We start from the raw sequence: 17,876 nt of genomic DNA, 5'->3' as shown, positions 1-17,876 counted from the left end.
GACAATGGGGAGGTCTGGAAAAGTCACTGAGGCTCCTGGAGACAGTAGGCAAAAGCTAAGAATGAGCATCGGGATGCCCATGGGGCCAGTGAGGGGCTGTTATGCCCAGAATTCGTGATCCCCAAAGACCACCAGGGAGCCGAGTCCGATGCAAAAGCAAAGAGCCTTTATTCGAGCTAGCTCGAGCTCAATCCCCTACCTGCACTGACGCAGAGGTGAGATACCGGAGAGAGAGAGCGGGTTTCAAGAGCACAAAGGTTTTATAAGGATCATGGCCTTAGCCAATTGGCTGGGGAAGGGTCGTGGCCTCAGCCGATTGGCTGGGGAAGGATAGAACAATGGCTGCCAAGGTGTGGTCCCAGATCAGCTACTGAATCTGAAACTCTGGGGGTGGGGCTCAGCAATCTGTGTTTGAACAAGTCTTCCAGGAGATTCTGATGCACCTGAAGTTTAAGCACCACTGTGTCTGAGGGTCTCTAACATGTTTGGTCTCAATATATACAGAACGTTTCTCACTGGTCACCTATTAACCATTGGCTGTCAGACTTGCTGTGCTGTATAAATACCTAGCATCAAACACCATCCCCAGAGACTCTGATTTAATTGGTTTGGGGAGGGGTAAAATGCTCCCAGGTCATTCTAAGCCTGGACAGGGTTGAGGGCTCCTGCCTCTGGCCCCTACTTGAGAGAAGCCCTCCCTCTTCTACTCACACTTTCCATGCCTCTCACACTCCCCTTCCTCCCACCTTAGACTTCGGAAGAATGCATCAATCGGTAGCCTGCTTTCTTAGAAAACATAAGTTACTCCAGGGGAGGAGGCGTGGTCTGAGGTTTGAGCGGGAACTTCTTTCTGAGGCCATGTCAGGAATATAGTTACTAGTCGGCCGGCCTAGGTCTGCTCTTTCTGGCCTGCTGTAGCAGAGGCCGCTGGATGGACAGCCTTGATGGGGCCAAAATGAGGATAAGAAATTCAATGGAGGCCAGTGAGTAAGTGATAATGCTGCCTCCCCAGTGCTGGACCAGCCTCTAGGAACCCAGATTCTGAGGACAAGAGAAGGAGAAGGGGGGAGAATTTCACATGCTACTGCACGTTCATTGGGAAGACCATGTTTTAAACCAGCAGAGACTGTTACCTGAAAGTATCAATAAGCATTCAAACCTATTTCTTTCCTTCCTTCCTTCCTTCCTTCCTTCCTTCCTTCCTTTAAGTAGTCTCCATGCCCAACATGGGCTTGAACTCATGACTGCAAGATCAAGAGTTGCACGCTCTATTGACTGAACCAGCTGGGAGCCCCCAGACATATTTCATTTTTAGCACAATACGTGTAGTTTCTCAGAAAACAAGAGAGACAAGTATTACTTACAAAGTCTCTCCATGCCCTAGCTATGTTGGTATTCCTGGTTTACCACAAGAAACCACTTACAAGCTAATGGCAGAGGGAAGCCCCCAGTACATCCACAGTTTGACCGGCATGATGAACAAAAAAGTGAGATTTAACAACAGGACTCTTGGCAAAAAGCATTTCATTCTCCCAGCCCTGCCCTTCTGCTCAAGGGCAGGATACAAGGTACATGTAATACCTGGTCACATGATGTCACATGCAAATCGCATGCAAAACCTCACCTACTCCCCTTTCTCTGTTCCTTTTCTGTATTTCCCCAATGCTGGCAGCAGGAAAGTAGGTGATCCTTACAACACAGCCAGGATAAGAGGAACGAATTAGGAAAATATCCTGTGAAAACATGATTTCTTTATTACACTGGGAGCTGATAAATGCCTAAATAAGCTTTACTATATTATTTGAATGGAACATTAAATTTCATCGGTTTCATTATACTGGTGATAAAGACCATGTTTTGGGAAGCTATTCTAGATGGTGTAATCCTGAGGAAGAATAATTCCATGCAAATAGCCCTGTGGGTTGTGGGACCTCCTGCCCAGTGAAAGTCCCCCAGTCAGCTCATACATAGTGGTCCACTCAGGGGCTTGGGACACCTGCTCTGGCTTGGCTCAAAATAAAGTGTTTCTCTACCCACGTGTATTGTAACTCAGCATTTCCCTCCAGGATCTCAGGCTTGGGGATGACCATGGCAGGATTGGATGGGTGTTTCTGAGACTGAGTTCAATGCCCTGCTCAGAATTCCACAACAAGAGATAAGAATCAGGAGCGCCTGTGTGGCTGAGCATCTGACTCTTGATTTTGGCTCAGGTCATGATCTCAACGGCTTGTGAGATTGAACCCTGTGTTGGGCTCCGTGCTGACAGTGTGGAGCCTGCTTGGGATTCTGTATCTCCCTCTCTCTGCCCCTTCCCCACTTGCACTCTCTCTCTCTCTCTCAAAACAAATAAATTTAAAAAAAAGTTAAAAGAAAAAACTTTTTTTTCTATTAAAATTTCTTTTCGGGTTTTATCCTTGAAGTCTGTGAGTCTTATCCCTTTGAAATAAGGTGAAACAAAATGCTTGCTGAACTGCATGGTGCAAACCAAATATTTCAGTTGATCACTGGCAGTCCTAAACTACTGGAATGATATTTGGCTAGGACAACAGTTTAAGGCACATTGTATCTAGGGTGATAAGACATTCTGTCCTGGATTATCATAAAACTTATTTACCATATTTCAAAATATAGAATGACTAAAGTAAAAATCTCAGCTTACCATGGGAAACAGGAAGCTTAATAAGTAAACTCAAGGCTTTTGTCCCAAATTATTTCTTACATTCAGGTTATTCCATTCATGTTGAGGGAGTTCCAATGACCTGGTAATTGCCCTACAAATTTTAACTTTATTTAAACTCTACTTTCTGTTTTTCCTCCTTTTTTCACACTAGATGATGATCCACTGACAGATATAATGTAATCTCTCTCGGTGTTGTCCAATATTCTCTCTCCTAACTATTCAAGGTGAATTCCATATACAGTAGGTCCTAACTTGAGACATACTATTCTTTGGTCTGGGTATGATTTCTAGGTAAGATTTAAATGTTTGCACAAAAAATTTTTCACTGATAAACACAAAATTCATACTATCATCTTGAAAACCCACAGTAGAGTAAAACAGCTCTGAAAAACCATAAGGGGTTGGGGTCCCTGGGTGGCTCAGTTCACTGAGTGTACAACTTTAGCTCAGGTCATGATTTCATGGCATGTGAGTTCAAGCTCTGCTTCAGGCTCTCTGCTGTTAGCACGGAGCCCTTTTTGGATCATCTATCTCCCTCTCTCTCTGCCCCTCCTCACTCACTTTCTCTCTCTCTCTCTCTCTCTCTCTCTCTAAAAAACAGACACTTGAAAAAAATCATAAGAAGTCTAGGCCAATACATGTCATTGCCCTTGTAATGTTGGATATTTTTGGGAGATGTGTGCTGCCCAGACTCTACTTACCTTCCTATTTGGAAGTCATTCCCCACATGTGGCATCTTGGTGGAAAGCAACGCTACAGAAGCCAGAAAATCTAAATCCTGCCTCTGCCCACATCGCAGCCTTTAGGATTTGAGCATAATGCATAAATGTTATGACCTTCCTAGGACATGGCATATGGAGGGTGCATATCAACAACAATGATAGTTGTTGTTACTGTTGCTTAGCTCTTTGGAGACATTTGGTCCCATTCATCAATTTTTCTTAAAAAATTTTTTTATTACATTTATTTATTTTTGAGAGACAGAGTGAGACAGAGTGTGAGCGGGGGAGGGGCAGAGAGAGAAGGAGACACAGAATCCGAAGCAGGCTCCAGGCTCTGAGCAAGCGTTCAGCACAGAGCCCAGCGTGGGGCTCGAACCCACAAACTATGAGATCATGACCTGAGCTGAAGTTGGACACTTAACCGACTGAGCCACCCAGGCGCCCCACCAGTGATCAATTTTTCAATTCTGGTGCTCCAGCCTTTCCTTGAGTATGTGAAAACTCCCATTTTGTTTTTTAATTTCTTTAATGTTTATTTATTTTGAGAGAGAGAGAGACAGAGTGTGTGTGTGGGAGAGGGCAGAGAGAGAGGGAGAGAGAGAATCCCAAGCAGGCTCCTCATTTTCAGCATGCAGCCCAATGCAGAGCTTGATCCCATACACCATGAGATCATGACCTGAGCCGAAATCAAGAGTTGGATGCTTAACCTCATAACCTGAGACAAAATTAGGATTTGGATGCCTAACCAACTGAGTCATGCTGGTGCCCCTCCCATTTTGTTAAAAGACAGTCAGAACTCAGATTCTGTTGCTTGCAACCATGAGAATTGTAATTTACATCCTACTCCTCACCACAATGTTTTCTATTTAAAAAAAAATTTTTTTTTAATGTTTATTTTTGAGAGAGAGAGAGAGAGAGCAGCGAGGGGCAGAAAGAGGGAAACAGAGAACTCAAAGCAGGATCCAGGCTCTTAGCTGTCAGCACAGAGCCAGATGTGGGGCTCAAACCCACAAACCATGAGATCATGATCTGAGACAAAGTCAGACACTTAAGTGACTGAGCCACCCAGGTGTTCCCACTGTACTCCCTCTGCAGTGTTTTCCAAGACCCACTTCCAATACACATCTTCATGGGTTATCAGGGTGAATGGCACCAAGAAGGATGTACCATTTACAAAGAGGGATGGCATGTACATTTCCCCCATACACCACACCAGTCGCTCCCTCCTCCTCTCCTGCTCTGTCTGGGGCTCTCTCCCACCTGCAGAACCGCAGCAGGATGAGGCCTCAGGTAGGTCCTGGTTTCCCATCTCTTCTTTTTGGTTCCTGTTGAGAAATAGCTTTATAATACCCAGCTGGAAAGCGTCAGGCTGTGATATAAGGGGTGAGATTATGATGTGACCTGGGCAGGTTGGGAAGGATGAAAGGAAGAGGAAGTTGGAGGGGGCCCTTTTCCAGGGAGGGTTATACAAAGAGCTGGTGGCTCTACTTGTGTCTCTCTGCTTTAAGATGAAAGGACCACTCTCCCCTCCCCTTGCACAGTGATTTGCTTTTGTTTCATGCTTGGAATACTGGTTAATATGGCTTCAATATGTCACGTTCTTGGTGCCTGAGTGGCCAGGTGGTATGCTGTGGGCATTTTGGATTCACATAGGATTATGGGCTCTATGTGTCCCCTCAAAATTCTTCTGTTTCAATCCTAACCACCAATGTGATAGTATTAGGTGGAGCCTTTGGGAGGTAATTATCCCTTGTGATGGAATCTGTGCCCATCCGGGAAGAGTAGGGAGAGAGCTTACTTTTTTCTCTTGCCAATGAGAAGGTGGCCATCTGCAAACCATGAAGGAAACTTTCTCCAGACCGGATCTGCAAGCACCTTGATCTTGGACTTCTCAGGCTCAAGAACCATGAGAAATAAATGTTTGTCATTTGGTGGCTCAGCCTGAGGTATTTGTTATAGCAGCCCAAAGTGACTAAAACACACTGACTTGAGTTCAAACTGTGAGCCTGCTGTTAAACAGTTGAATGATCTTAAGCAAGCTGTTAAACTCCTCTGCATCTTAGGGTCAATTTTTTCTTTTTACTCTAGAAATAGGGGCAATGGTAATATTAATCTCATACAGTTGTTGTGATGATTAAATAGGATAATAATGCAAAGGATTTAGCCCGTGCCTGGCATTTAACAAGGGCCTATAAATGGAGTGATAGTAACTCTTTCCTCCTTGCCATGGGAGAGCATTTGCTATGGACAAAGGTCACACTGGTGTGTCCTTTCTTGCTGGAGGTCAGATGTTGGGAACACCAATATGGCTCTGCATTTTTGCAGCCATAAGTTTCAGAACGTTCTGATCCAAACGGGGGATTTCACTGCCAATTGGCTAATGTTTGTCCCTTCCACAAGAACACAACGAGTCTTTCATGGACAAACAATGAAGTTTATACCTCCCATTCTTCCTGATAAGAATCCCTACTGCCTTCCCTTTTTTTTTTAAAGCTGATAATCATCTATGGCTTTCTATGTGCAGGAGCTCTGTTGAACAACTTACTTGGATTACCAAATAAATCCTCCCATTTACCCTGAAATATGTACTATTATCATCTCCTTTTTTAAAGATTAAATAAACATTTTTGTTTAAAATTTTTTAAGTAATCTCTCCACCTGATGTGGGGGTCAAACTTACAACCCTGAGATCAAGAGTAACATGCTTCACCGACTGAGTCAGCCAGGGACTCCTATTATCTCCATTTATTGATAAGAAACTAGGCTTACTGGGTCACCTGAGTGGCTCAGTCGGTTGAACATCCAACTTCGGCTCAGGCCATAATCTCATGGTTCGTGAGTTCAAGCCCCACATCTGGCTTGCTGCTGTCAGTGCAGAGCCCTTTTTGGATCCTCTGTCCCCCTCTCTCTGCCCCTCCCCTGCTTGTGCTCTCTCAAAAATAAATAAACATTAAAAAAATAAAAGAAACTAAGGAACAAGGCTTACAAAGTGAGGTTGCCCAAAGTCACATTTCGAAGTTATTACATAGTAGAACTGAGTTGTTTTTTTTTAATTGTGGTAAAATATACAAAATATAAAATTTATCATTTTAACATTTTTAAGTGTACAACCCAGTGGTATTCAGTATTCACAATGTTTTGCAACCATCATTTCTATACATTTCCAGAAGTTTTCATCATCCCCAGGGTTGAACTTTTCAAGCTGAGTTTGTTCAACTTCTAGTGTGTGAAAGGAATGGTTGTGCAGTGGTTAAGAGCACAAATTCTTTCAGGGTTCCAATCTCAGTTCTGCCGTTGATGAGTATGAAGTTCTTGGAGAAGTTACTTGATTTTTCTAGCACCTCCATACTTTGATCTGTACACAGAGGTTGATTATCAATGGTACCTATCTCATAGAGTGGTTATAATATTAAATAACTTAATCCATTCCTGGAAATAATTTCCTTGGGAAATGGTAGGCATGCAATGAGTATTAGTTATTATTCCTCCATACTGCTAATTATAGGGCGCTGTAGTAATGACGGGTGGGGAGCTAGAACATGAGCATTGTGTGGAGAAGTGAAATTATATTGCTTCCTGACATAATGCTGATGGGGTTTCATCAGGTCACTAAAATCTTCTCTGATGTTGAAAGGCAACAAGCTCTCTCTCATCACTAGATAACCAGGTAGCCTGAACAGGACACAGAGTGGGCTCCCCTGAAGATGGAGAGCCTGGGAAGAGCTGGAGAATGCAAACCTGGGTAGGTACCTTCTTCAAAACACTCTCCTCTGGTCTCCAGGGCAGGAGCGTAAGACTCATGAGTTCCATGCCACCCTCCACCTCCTTCCACAATGGCAAGGAATAGTTTTCAGAATATGTTAAAATGTCAGATAAATACCCAGTGGACACACAGCAAAGTTTTATTTAACTCATTAATGAGAGGGCCAGTGGAGAACCAGAGAGGAAGTGAAAGCTCTGGCTTAGCCATGAAGGAAGACTTAAATAAATACCATCTCTCACTGAAGGAAGGTGGGGGGGAGGAGCAAAGAAAATTTGAGGTCAAAGGGACCTATTTTTAAAAAAAATTTTTAGGGGCGCCTGGGTGGCTCGGTCGGTTAAGTGTCTGACTTCGGCTCAGGTCATGATCTCATGGTCCGTGAGTTCAAGCCCCGAGTCAGGCTCTGTGCTGACTGCTCAGAGCCTGGAGCCTGTTTCAGATTCTGTGTCTCCCTCTGTCTCTGCCCCTGCCCTGTTCATGCTCTGTCTCTCTCTGTCTCAAAAATAAATAAACGTTAAAAAAAATTTTTTTTAATAAAAAAAATAAAAAAAATTTTTAATGTTTATTTATTTTTGAGAGGTGGGGGGAGGCAGAGAGAGAGGGAGACATAGAATCTGAAGCAGGTTCCAGGCTCTGAGCTGTCAGCACAGAGCCCCCAACATGGGGTTCGAATTCACAGACCGCGAGATCATGACCTGAGCTGAAGTCGGACGCTTAACCAGCTGAGCCACCCAGGCACACTGCTATTTTTTCTTTTTTCCATCCTAGATAGATGTCCACTGGCTCTCCCTAAGTCAGGATTTCATAGGCAAACTCCATCACTTGAGAGCCTTTTATCTCATGTTGATGTGTTGTTTTGATTGCACTGGGTGTACAGTTGTGTGTTGAGTGCGTGAGGAACTTGGAAGGGGATGGGAAATTTGTTTTTAGTTCTGGTAGGGGCTGATACTGCCCTTACAGAGGTGTATGGTCCATCCATCTAGTAAGCGGACCTGCTATAACCAAGAGAAATGGGAAGATTAGGACCTAGGAAGAGAAACAATCATCCTTCATTCATTCCAAGGCATCCATCGTCACCTACAGTGTGTCAAGCTTCACTGAAGCTCATTGGAAGCTGTTGGAAAGTGTCTCCCCCACCAGGATCATGAGACTTTCTGGTGCTACTGTATAATGAGTTCCCTAAGTCAGCTATACCAGGGCCTATGTAACTCTTCCAAAGAAGGCATGTCCATCTGTAGTAAGAGAGAAGTCGTAAGCAGTGTGTCCGTGTCCTTTGTTGAAATGTTCTTATAATTATGCAGTGTTTAAATTGTCAAAATTTCCTGCTTGAAAATTACACTTGACATTTATATTTCTAGGCAAAAGTGGGGAAAAGATCGTTCACCCATGTTGCAACTAATGTAAAAAGAACACCAATTCAGTGTTATTTTGGTATTTTATTTCTGTCCTCAGTGAAATAATAAGAGGGGACAGAACATTTTCCCTCTCAGGACAGCTGTGAATGGACAATTGAAGAAAAACACAAGGAAGCAGAGACTGGATACTGAGCAGGTAATGCCTAGCATCATGGTTTGTACGCAGGAAAGGGAAAGTGGAAGATGTAACTGATCTCTATATATTGGTGTCCTGTGACTTCTGCTTCATCGTTAATCAACAATGAAATTCCTGCCTTGCGGAGAGATGGGAGACAACTCCACTCTGGTAGATTCTGAAACAACAGCAATGGGTAAGCAGCTGTGGGAGGTAGGAGTGGATCCAAAGTAAAGAAGACAGCCTCTGTCTTCCCAGAAATCACTGTGTAGTAGACAGGAATATATCAAGACTTTCCCTGGACTTATGAGTGTCAGTGATCACAAAGACATTGAAAATGAGAGAGGGGCACCCGGGTGGCTCAGCCAGTTGTGTGTCCAACTCTTGATTTTGGTTCAGGTCATGATCTCAGGGTTTATGGGATAAAGCCCCACGTTGGGCTCATACTGAATATGGAGTCTGCTTGAGATTCTGTCTCTCTCCCCCTCTGACCCCTCGCCCACTCATGTGCATGCACTCTCTCTAAAATAAATTTTTAAAAAAAGGAAAAAAAAAGAAAATGAGTGTCAACATGAGGGATATCCTAACATCGAAAGGAAGATGATTAAAAAAATACTGTGCACATACTAATCAAAAGTAGCTTTTTTTTAAATTAGTAATAGTAGCTATGCTAATACCAGACAAATTAAACTCTAGGGGAAGAAGCATTTCATACATTATCTGTCCACGCATCCCAACTGGAGCCCAAACGTTTCTCCTCTGTGACTCCTGGGGGCTCTGACTTCTCTCATGTGCCCAGTCTACTTTGTTCACCCAACCCACACCGTGAACAGGAGGGAGTCGTGATTCAACCCCAAACCCTAGGTTTCCTCTCTCAGGTCTCACCCACTGCATTAGCAGCTCCTCCTTTTCAAGTTTCTCCTGAGCTCCTACCTTTTGTCAGGCATGGTGTGAGGCACGGGTGGAGTATCTGGGAACAGATGGATCCCTGTCGTCCTGGAAAGTAACAGTATAATGGGGGAGACAAACACGCAGCAAGTAAATGAATAGTTGTTTGATGCAAATGTGTGATCGGAGCTATTAAATGTGAGTGTTCAGGGAGCTCCAAACACCTATTGCAAAGGGTTCTTGATTTTAGCTGTTTCCTATCAGGGCTCTAACCACCAAGCCAAGCACCACTGACTCTTATGAAAAGAAGCCCATAAAGGATACAACCCTTGACAGTGGGGCCCAGGAGATGTGAGAGGGTAACAGCTCTTCCCTGAATAACTGCCTGACATTTCAGGCTGCCCGAGTCACTCTAACTCAGATGTCTGCTGCTCCTAGACCCTCAAGAAGTGACTCTAATTCCTATCTGCCACCTGTTGGGGATACATGATGCTGCCCAGCTTGAACTCAAAGCCAGCATCGGTGTAGGGGCTCAGCACCCAGGTCCGCAAGCCCTGGGCTACAGGGATGTGCCTGTGTTCTGGCCTGAGGCGAGAAGCCAAGATCAGTTCCATCCAGGAATTGGTTTTGTAGTCCCAAGACACAAGCCAGGTAGCAGAGGGCCAAGAAGGGGTGAGGGCATCTCTGACCAAAGCTGGGTGGATGATGGAACTTGGGCAGCAGGGGCTGTGACTGGTTTTACACTTTGCTGAACATGAGATAAGAGGCCTCTCTGAAAACTGGCTCATGCCTTTAGGCTGCCTTCTTTGAAGCCTATTCAGGGAAGCCTGTAGAACTTTGCCATCACCTTCTGGGACCTCAGGACCCTTAATCCAGTCAAAGCCAATGTCCCTTCCTGTCATCCCCAGGCTAAGTTTCAGGGTGGATACTGGCCTCTATGGGGGCCTTTTATAAATTAGTAAACAATCTAACATTGGCTCCTAGATAGACACAGTCCCAAGAAGCCATAGCTTGTTGAAGGGACTGAAGGCTTGATGTCAGGACCCTATTACTGTCTTAGCAGGACATACTGTGAAATGCACAACCTGCATAGGCATGCATAGTAGCTTTGCCCAGCTTGATGCTCTCCAAGGACAGTTTCCAGCCATTCCTTCCTTAGAATGCATCCTGCGATGCCCCAGTTAGTATCAGACTCAAGAGGATGAGCAAGTAGCAAGCAGCTGGAGAAGACAATGCAGCAATCAGCTTTGACTCTACCTCCCTGTAAGGTCATCTGCTCTCAGGGCAGCAAAAATGATTTCAGATAGTGAACAGCAATTCATCAGGTAAGGAATAACTGCACAGACTCTGGTGAGACACCCAGAAGGCAGGACAAGCAAGTCTGGGGATTCTAAAGCCCAAACTAACAGCCAAGAGTGTTTGCTCTTACCTCTTGCCTTGCTACCCTCAACATCTTGGAAGAGGCAGCCTGGCGAGCATTTCCGGTAAAAAAGGACAAGGAGATGGGGATGGGAAGACAAGGTGAGAATGAGTGGAGCAAGGTGTTGGGGGTGCTTGGAGGGAATGGGGCAAACATCGAGGGGAAGGGGCTCAGTGAGGATAGAAGCACGAGCAGGCATGGCGGCTGCAGGGGGTTGCAGAGCAGGGGGACAAGGACTCGTGGCTGGGCAACATTATACTCTTTGCAACTTGAAGTCAGCACAATCCAGAATGCTAAATGGGCCGAAGGTCTAGAGTGGTTATGGAGAACCTTTCTGAGGAGGAATCATTTGGGCTGAGAACAAATGTTGAACAGGAATTACATGTGATCATTTCTAACAGAGATTTTAAAAATTGAGTGTTTTGTGTATGATGAACACACACACACACACACACACACACACACACGGTTCAATGAATTTTGAGAAATGAACACACCTGTGTAGCCTGCACTAGCGAGTGTAGGAATCAAGATTCACTTTCGTCCATATGGATGGGATATCCATCCATGTGGGTGGATATCCCAACGTTCCCACACTATTTGTTGAAATGACTTTACCTTCCCCACAGAATTGCTGTGACACCTTTGTAAGAAAATCATTGACCACATAGATATGGGTCTATTCCTGGACTCTCTTCTATTCCATTGATCTATTTTTCTAACCTGTGCCAATGCTATACAATTTTTCTTTCTTTTTAAAATATCTATCTATCTATCTATCTATTTATTTATTTATTTTCACTGCTTTATTTTTTGAGAGAGAGAGACCGTAAGCAGGGGAGGGGCAGAGAGAGGGGGACAGAGGATCTGAAGCAGGCTCCATGCTGACAGGGTGACAGCAGCAAGCCTGATGTGGAGTTCAAACTCACGAACCATGAGATCACAACTGGAGCCGAAGTTGGCTGCTCAACTAACTGAACCACCCAGGAGTCCCTCTTTTTTTTTTAATTTTTAAAAATTTTTATTGTTTATTTATTTATTTATTTATTTGAGAGAGACAGAGAGAGAGAGGGAGAGAGAGAGAGTTCACATGAGTCGGGGAGGGGCCCAGCAAGAGAGGGAGAGAGAATCCCAAGCAGGCTCTGCACTGTCAATGCAGAGAGACTGACACAGGGCTCGATCCCACAAACTGTGAGATCATGACCTGAACTGAAACCAAGAGTCAGATGCTTAACTGACTGAGCCACCCAGGTGCCCCTAGTTTTTATTTATTTTTCTTTTTTGCTTCTTATTGGACTTTTTTCTTTTTTACCTATTTTTAACAGGACTATATTCTATTTCAATTCCTTCGACGGTTACTTAAAATTTTATCATGTACACTTAATGTTCTATTAAAAAAATAATATTTACATGAATTTGTATTTCTAGTTTTTTTCTCGAATAAGATAAGGATCTTAGCATAATTTAACTTTCCTAAAAATGTTGCCTTCCAATTTTTCACGCTATTTTTTTCTATAAAAACCAGATAATTAGACTTTTTCAATCAATGCATTTTTAAATTTTATAAATAACTACACAACTTAGAATCAATGCATATTTATATTTTCTAATGAATTTTTGCTGATTTTTGTCCTCACAAATTCTTCTTGCATGACAACAACTTTGTCTTCATTTTCCTAAGTTCATTCCTTAATATTTCTTTCATGGATGGTCTGTGAAGAATAATAGCTCTTGATTTCTAGGTATGTGAAAAAAAATTTCAATCCAGAATTGTATACCTAAATGAATCTCATCAAGAGTGATTCCATTTCTTCTTCTTTTTTTTTTTTAATTTTTAAAATTTTTTGAGAAGGGGGAGAGGGGCAGAAGCAGAGGGAGAGAGACAATCTTGAGCAGGCTCCACATACAGTATAGAGCCTGACATGGGGTTTGATCTCATAACCATGAGATCATGACCTGAGCCAAAATCAAGAGTTGGATACTTAACCGACTGAGACACCCAGGTGCCCAAGCGTGATTCCATTTCTAAACTTGAGTTCAAAGTCTACCTCCCAGAGGATTCATCTTGTCCAGATCCTCACATGAACTACAGTTTTTTTTGTGTTTTTTTGAAGACATTCTTTTTTTCTTTAGAGAAGTTTTAGGTTCACAGCAAAATTGAAGGAGAGGCACAGAGATTTCATATATGTCCCTCTTTTCCATATTTGCACAGTGTCTCCCTCTATCAACATTCTCCTCTAGAGGGGAATATTTTTCACAGTTGATGAACCTGCATTGACACATCATAGTCACCTAAAGTCCACAGTTGACTTTAGGGTTCACTCTTGGTGTTGTACATTCTGTAGGTTTGGAAAATATCTAATGACATGTAGCTATCACTGTCATATCATACATTGCCTCTGCCCTAAAAATCTCCTGTGTCCCATCAATTCGTCCCTTGCCTCCCCCCCAAACCACTGATCTTTTTATTGTCCCCATAGTTGTGCCTTTTCTAGATTGTAATATAGATGGAATACAGTATGTAGCCTTTCCAGGCTTTCCTTCTTACACTTAGAAATATGCATTTAAGTTTCCTCTATGAATTTTCATGGCGTCATTGCTCATTTCTTTTTAACGCTGAATAGTATTCCATTGTCTGGCTGTACCCCAGTTTATTTATCCATTCAACTACTGAGGGACACCTTGGCTACTTCCAAATTTTGGAAATTATGAATAAAATGCCTATAAACATCCACGTGGAGGTTTATATGTGGACATGTTTTCAACTCTTTCGGGTAAATACCAAGGAGTGTGATTGCTGGATCATACAGTAAGAGTATGTTTAATCTTAAAAAAAATTTTTTTTCTTTGAGTATACTGACACACAATGTTACATTAGTTTCAGGTGTACAACATACTGATTCAACATCTCTATATGTTACCATATGCTCACCACAGGTGTAGCTACCATCTATCACCATACAGCCCTATTACAATACAGAGTAAGTTTAATTTTATAAGAAGGTGCCAAGCCATCTTCCAAGGTGGCCATACTATATTGCATTCCTGGGCCACATTGTTTTGATTTCTGCTTATTACTGAGGCTAAGTTCCCCTAGTGGCCACTGGAACATTTCACCTCTTGTTTTTAGGTCTGGCTATATGTTTTTAAACTTGGGGGAATATCCTGTATCTGTTTAGTCCTCCATCTTGAGCAGACATGTTTATAGAGTTGGGAACAAGCACCACCCAGGCAGAGAAAACAGCATGTACATAAACCCTACTTGGGGAAAAAGGAGAGGCAGAACTCATGAGGTGAGATCCAGCATCAGGTCCAGATTACACAGGGCCAGGATAAGGACTTTGGGGTTTATTCTCGGTGTAATGGGAAGCCATAGAAACATTTTCAACTCAAACATGATCAATTTCCAGATTTAAAAATTAATTTGGCATTTATTGCTGGCTTTCTTGTTCACTTTACTCATCCAGCTTCTGAGCGCCCTTGATTTTACTTTTATATACATATGTGTGCTTCCACAACCTCCAAACATTTACATTTTGAGAATGCCTTGCACAATATAAATAAAAGTTTCCAGCATTAGTCTGCAAAAAGAAACCATGTCAAAGCACTGCCTTAATTCTGGGTTACAAATTGCATGACTCATAGGAAGTGAAAATGTAATTTGCATTAGATTTGACTAAGTTTTGTTAAAGTCATTATTCCACAAATGCATTGTGAGCAAAAGAGGGAGATGGAGTAGGGAACCTACAGATTAAAAGAAATTTAAAGAAGTATCAACCAGTCACAATATACAGACTTATCTATCAGCCATCTAGCATCTATCAGCCATCTATCATCTATCAGCCATCTATCAATCATCTGTTTGTCTGCCTGCCTGTGTATCTATACCTATATCATCAGTAACACTTTAATTTTCAAATGCTGGTTCAGAGATGCTGTCTTAGTTTGAGTTCCCCAGAAGCAGACCCTTGGATGAGGATTCAAGTGCAAGCAGTTTATTTTGGGGGTGCAGGAAAATCTTGTAGGGGAGTGAAGAGAAAGCAAAACAGCCAATAAGTTGCCTTATCAAGCAAGTCAGCACTGAGGGCAACTGGAGCTAACGTTCTGGGAAAATTCTCCAAAATGGTGTTAAACACATACCTCACATGGTGCCTCCTGAGTGGTGATGGGGTGTCTTGATACTAACTCCGATCAGTGGTTAGTTGAGGCTGCTCCCGAAGGAAGCAAAGTCTGAACTCTCCAGCACAGCACTTCCGTGCTGTGCCCAGGCAGAATGTGGAAGGACATTTTCCTACAACTTTGGGAAAGGCTTTGGCACAGAGACATGGAACGTGCAGTTGGAAGCTGGCTGGGGCACCATGACATGAGGACTTGAGGGAAAGGGGCAGGGCCCGGTTTGCTCCTTATACCACTCAGACCTGCTTGTGCTCTGCATTAATTCCCTCCATCACGTCAATGCTTCTTCACGGTGGTGGCCAGTCACAGCATACAGAATGAAAACTTTCAGTCGGAGGATTAGTGAAACTAATTATAGTCCTTGCTGCTGTAGTTGGGTCTGATGTTCTAATAAACATTCATTATTTCCCTCCTCCACCAACCGTTCTAGATTCCCCTCTCACTTGGCAGTGCTTCTGGTGATCTAGGTCGCTCTTCTAGCGAGGTAACAGAGACCTTCACCTCTGAAAATTGCAAACCTTTGCTTATCGTGCCCTTGTTGGGTAACAGTGCATGCAGTTCCCATTTATGGTTTTCCAGGGACATGGAGGTACCATGAAGAGCCCCCAGTGAATTCCTGGGGTACCGTACATACTGCCTATCCCCATTCTGCAGCAGCAACCTTAGAAGGATCTCGTGGGATAGTCCGTATGAATCACTCCTGCTGGTAGAGTGACTCTTTCCTTAGCCCGCTTGCATTATGCTGTACCTCACTCTTCTCGTGATGGTGTGAGATGACACGCCTACGCAATGAGATGGAGTGAGGAGAGGCATTGTGGTTTAGTATTAGGTTCCTACCGACCTTCTGACTACACGTCAGAAGGATCATCTGCTTCCAGACTGCTGACGACAACGGGTAACAGAGAGGGGGCACCACTGGACCTCTGTGTAGACTACAATGATCTGTTTTACCTGTCGACAGAGTGTCAAACAAAAACCTATATGGTGAAGAATTGGTCCCAAACTTTTAAGGGAGCTATTTTTAGAATCTTCAACTTGAAGCTAATCTCTTCCTGGGCCCCTTCTCAGGAAGTTCAGTGAAGACAGAGCGTTCCGTTTTCCCTCCTCCCTCTCTTTCTTGTGAAAGTATTTACTCTTCATCAAGGAAATGAAGAGTGAGTTTATACTGGAATTTTTATACTCAGAGTGGATTTAATATGGAGTTTTGAGAATAAGACAATTCTTTTTTTTTTTTAACTTTTTATTTTATCTTCAAGCCCAACGCAAGGCTCGAATTCACAACCTCAAGATCAAGAGTCACATGTTCCACCAACTGACCCAGTCGGGTGTCCCAAGACAGTACTAATTTTAATACTTTTAAGTATTAAAGCCAATAAACTTTTGGTGTGCATAATTCATATTCACGAGAGAGCTTTTCTTAGCTTCCTAATTATTAGTCATTCCACCTTTGAAATTATTGGTTATTTATTTTAGTGACTTTGTATGTTGGAATCACTTCATCTATGAAAAGCAAGCCCAGGGAGACTTCAGGCATTGCTTAGTTTTGCTCTTCTGTTCTCAGGTATAAACTTGGGCAACACTGAAATTGTGATTTGCAAATTGCTGTCAATTCATAAGTGCTGGAGGTTGTTTTGAAGCCCTCTGCTGTCATCCAACTCTTAGGCTCCAGCCTTTTTTTCCCCATTGAGGCTGCTGACCTAGTGGTCTCCTGCCCCATTCTTCCTGGAGGTCCCGGGGTACTTCTGCCACTTTTGGTAGAGACAACATTAGCAACCACACAACTGTGGATCAAGGGATCCAGGCCATAATCGGTGGAGAAATTTTTCTGAAAGAGGCTGCAGCGTTACCACAGTCTCCGTGTGAGGATGGGCCAGCCAGCAGCCCAACATTCTGGGATTATTTTCTTCCCAGGAAATTCCTCTCCAGAAATATCTACATTGAAATTTATCCCATTTACCAGATTTCTCCTGGCTAGGTCAGAGAAACGTTGCCCCCCACCCCCACCCCAAACTTTGTCATCCAATTCACAAGGGTGGGGTGGGCAGGACGGAATCATGGGTATTCAAGAAAAGCTTCTCAGCCACACTAGCAGCCAGAGAAATGCATATAAGACAGAGATGCCACACAGGTGCACGTGAAGATTGGCAAACGTTTTACAGCTGGTATTTGTTATATATTGCTACATAACGAACTACCCCCAAACTTAGTGACGGTGCCCTTAAGATTCTGGGAATCCCTCTTATAACAAAGCGGGTCTAGGAGACACCCTCCTGACCTCTTATGACATCTCAAAATCAGAAAATGGTCTCACAGCTATACCCTTGAGGGATTCCCTCAAAATTTATCCTGAGACCAAATTTTACTGACAACGCTGCAGATCTGATCTTTGCAACTTCTTACTTGGAGAACCTTCTGCTTGCTAGAAAGACCAGCCTGGCTGTCAACATTTCTTTAAACTGTGCTGTAGAACTAATCAGTTCCTTCTGTCATTTATCTTGATCTTGTAATTCAACAGAGGCAGCCAGAAGCAGCCATCTGTCCCTTTTAACATTCTGCCTGGAACTTTCCTGGCCAGATCTTCCTAGATGTGGTGGGTCTTGGAGTTCATTTCTGGGAAGAACCAGCCTCAGATGCCTTGTATCTTACATTTGCCAGAAGTGAGTAGAATGTGGTACCTGGATTAAACAAGGGAGCAAGAGG

General features: G+C 43.2%; 1 long non-coding RNA gene across 1 annotated transcript in view; it reads left to right on the top strand.

The window, feature by feature from the left end:
- LOC113604367 (uncharacterized) overlaps nucleotides 1-17,876 on the top strand; it is a 20,375-nt gene continuing 2,499 nt past the window's right edge. Inside the window, exon 1 of the long non-coding RNA XR_003426274.2 lies at nucleotides 1-8,713. This is a non-coding gene — a long non-coding RNA (uncharacterized LOC113604367). The remainder of the gene's footprint in view (nucleotides 8,714-17,876) is intronic.

This window comes from Acinonyx jubatus, chromosome E2, assembly GCF_027475565.1.
Source record: "Acinonyx jubatus isolate Ajub_Pintada_27869175 chromosome E2, VMU_Ajub_asm_v1.0, whole genome shotgun sequence".
NCBI classification, from domain to species: domain Eukaryota; kingdom Metazoa; phylum Chordata; class Mammalia; order Carnivora; family Felidae; genus Acinonyx; species Acinonyx jubatus.
This window is presented reverse-complemented; position numbering and strand designations above follow the sequence as displayed.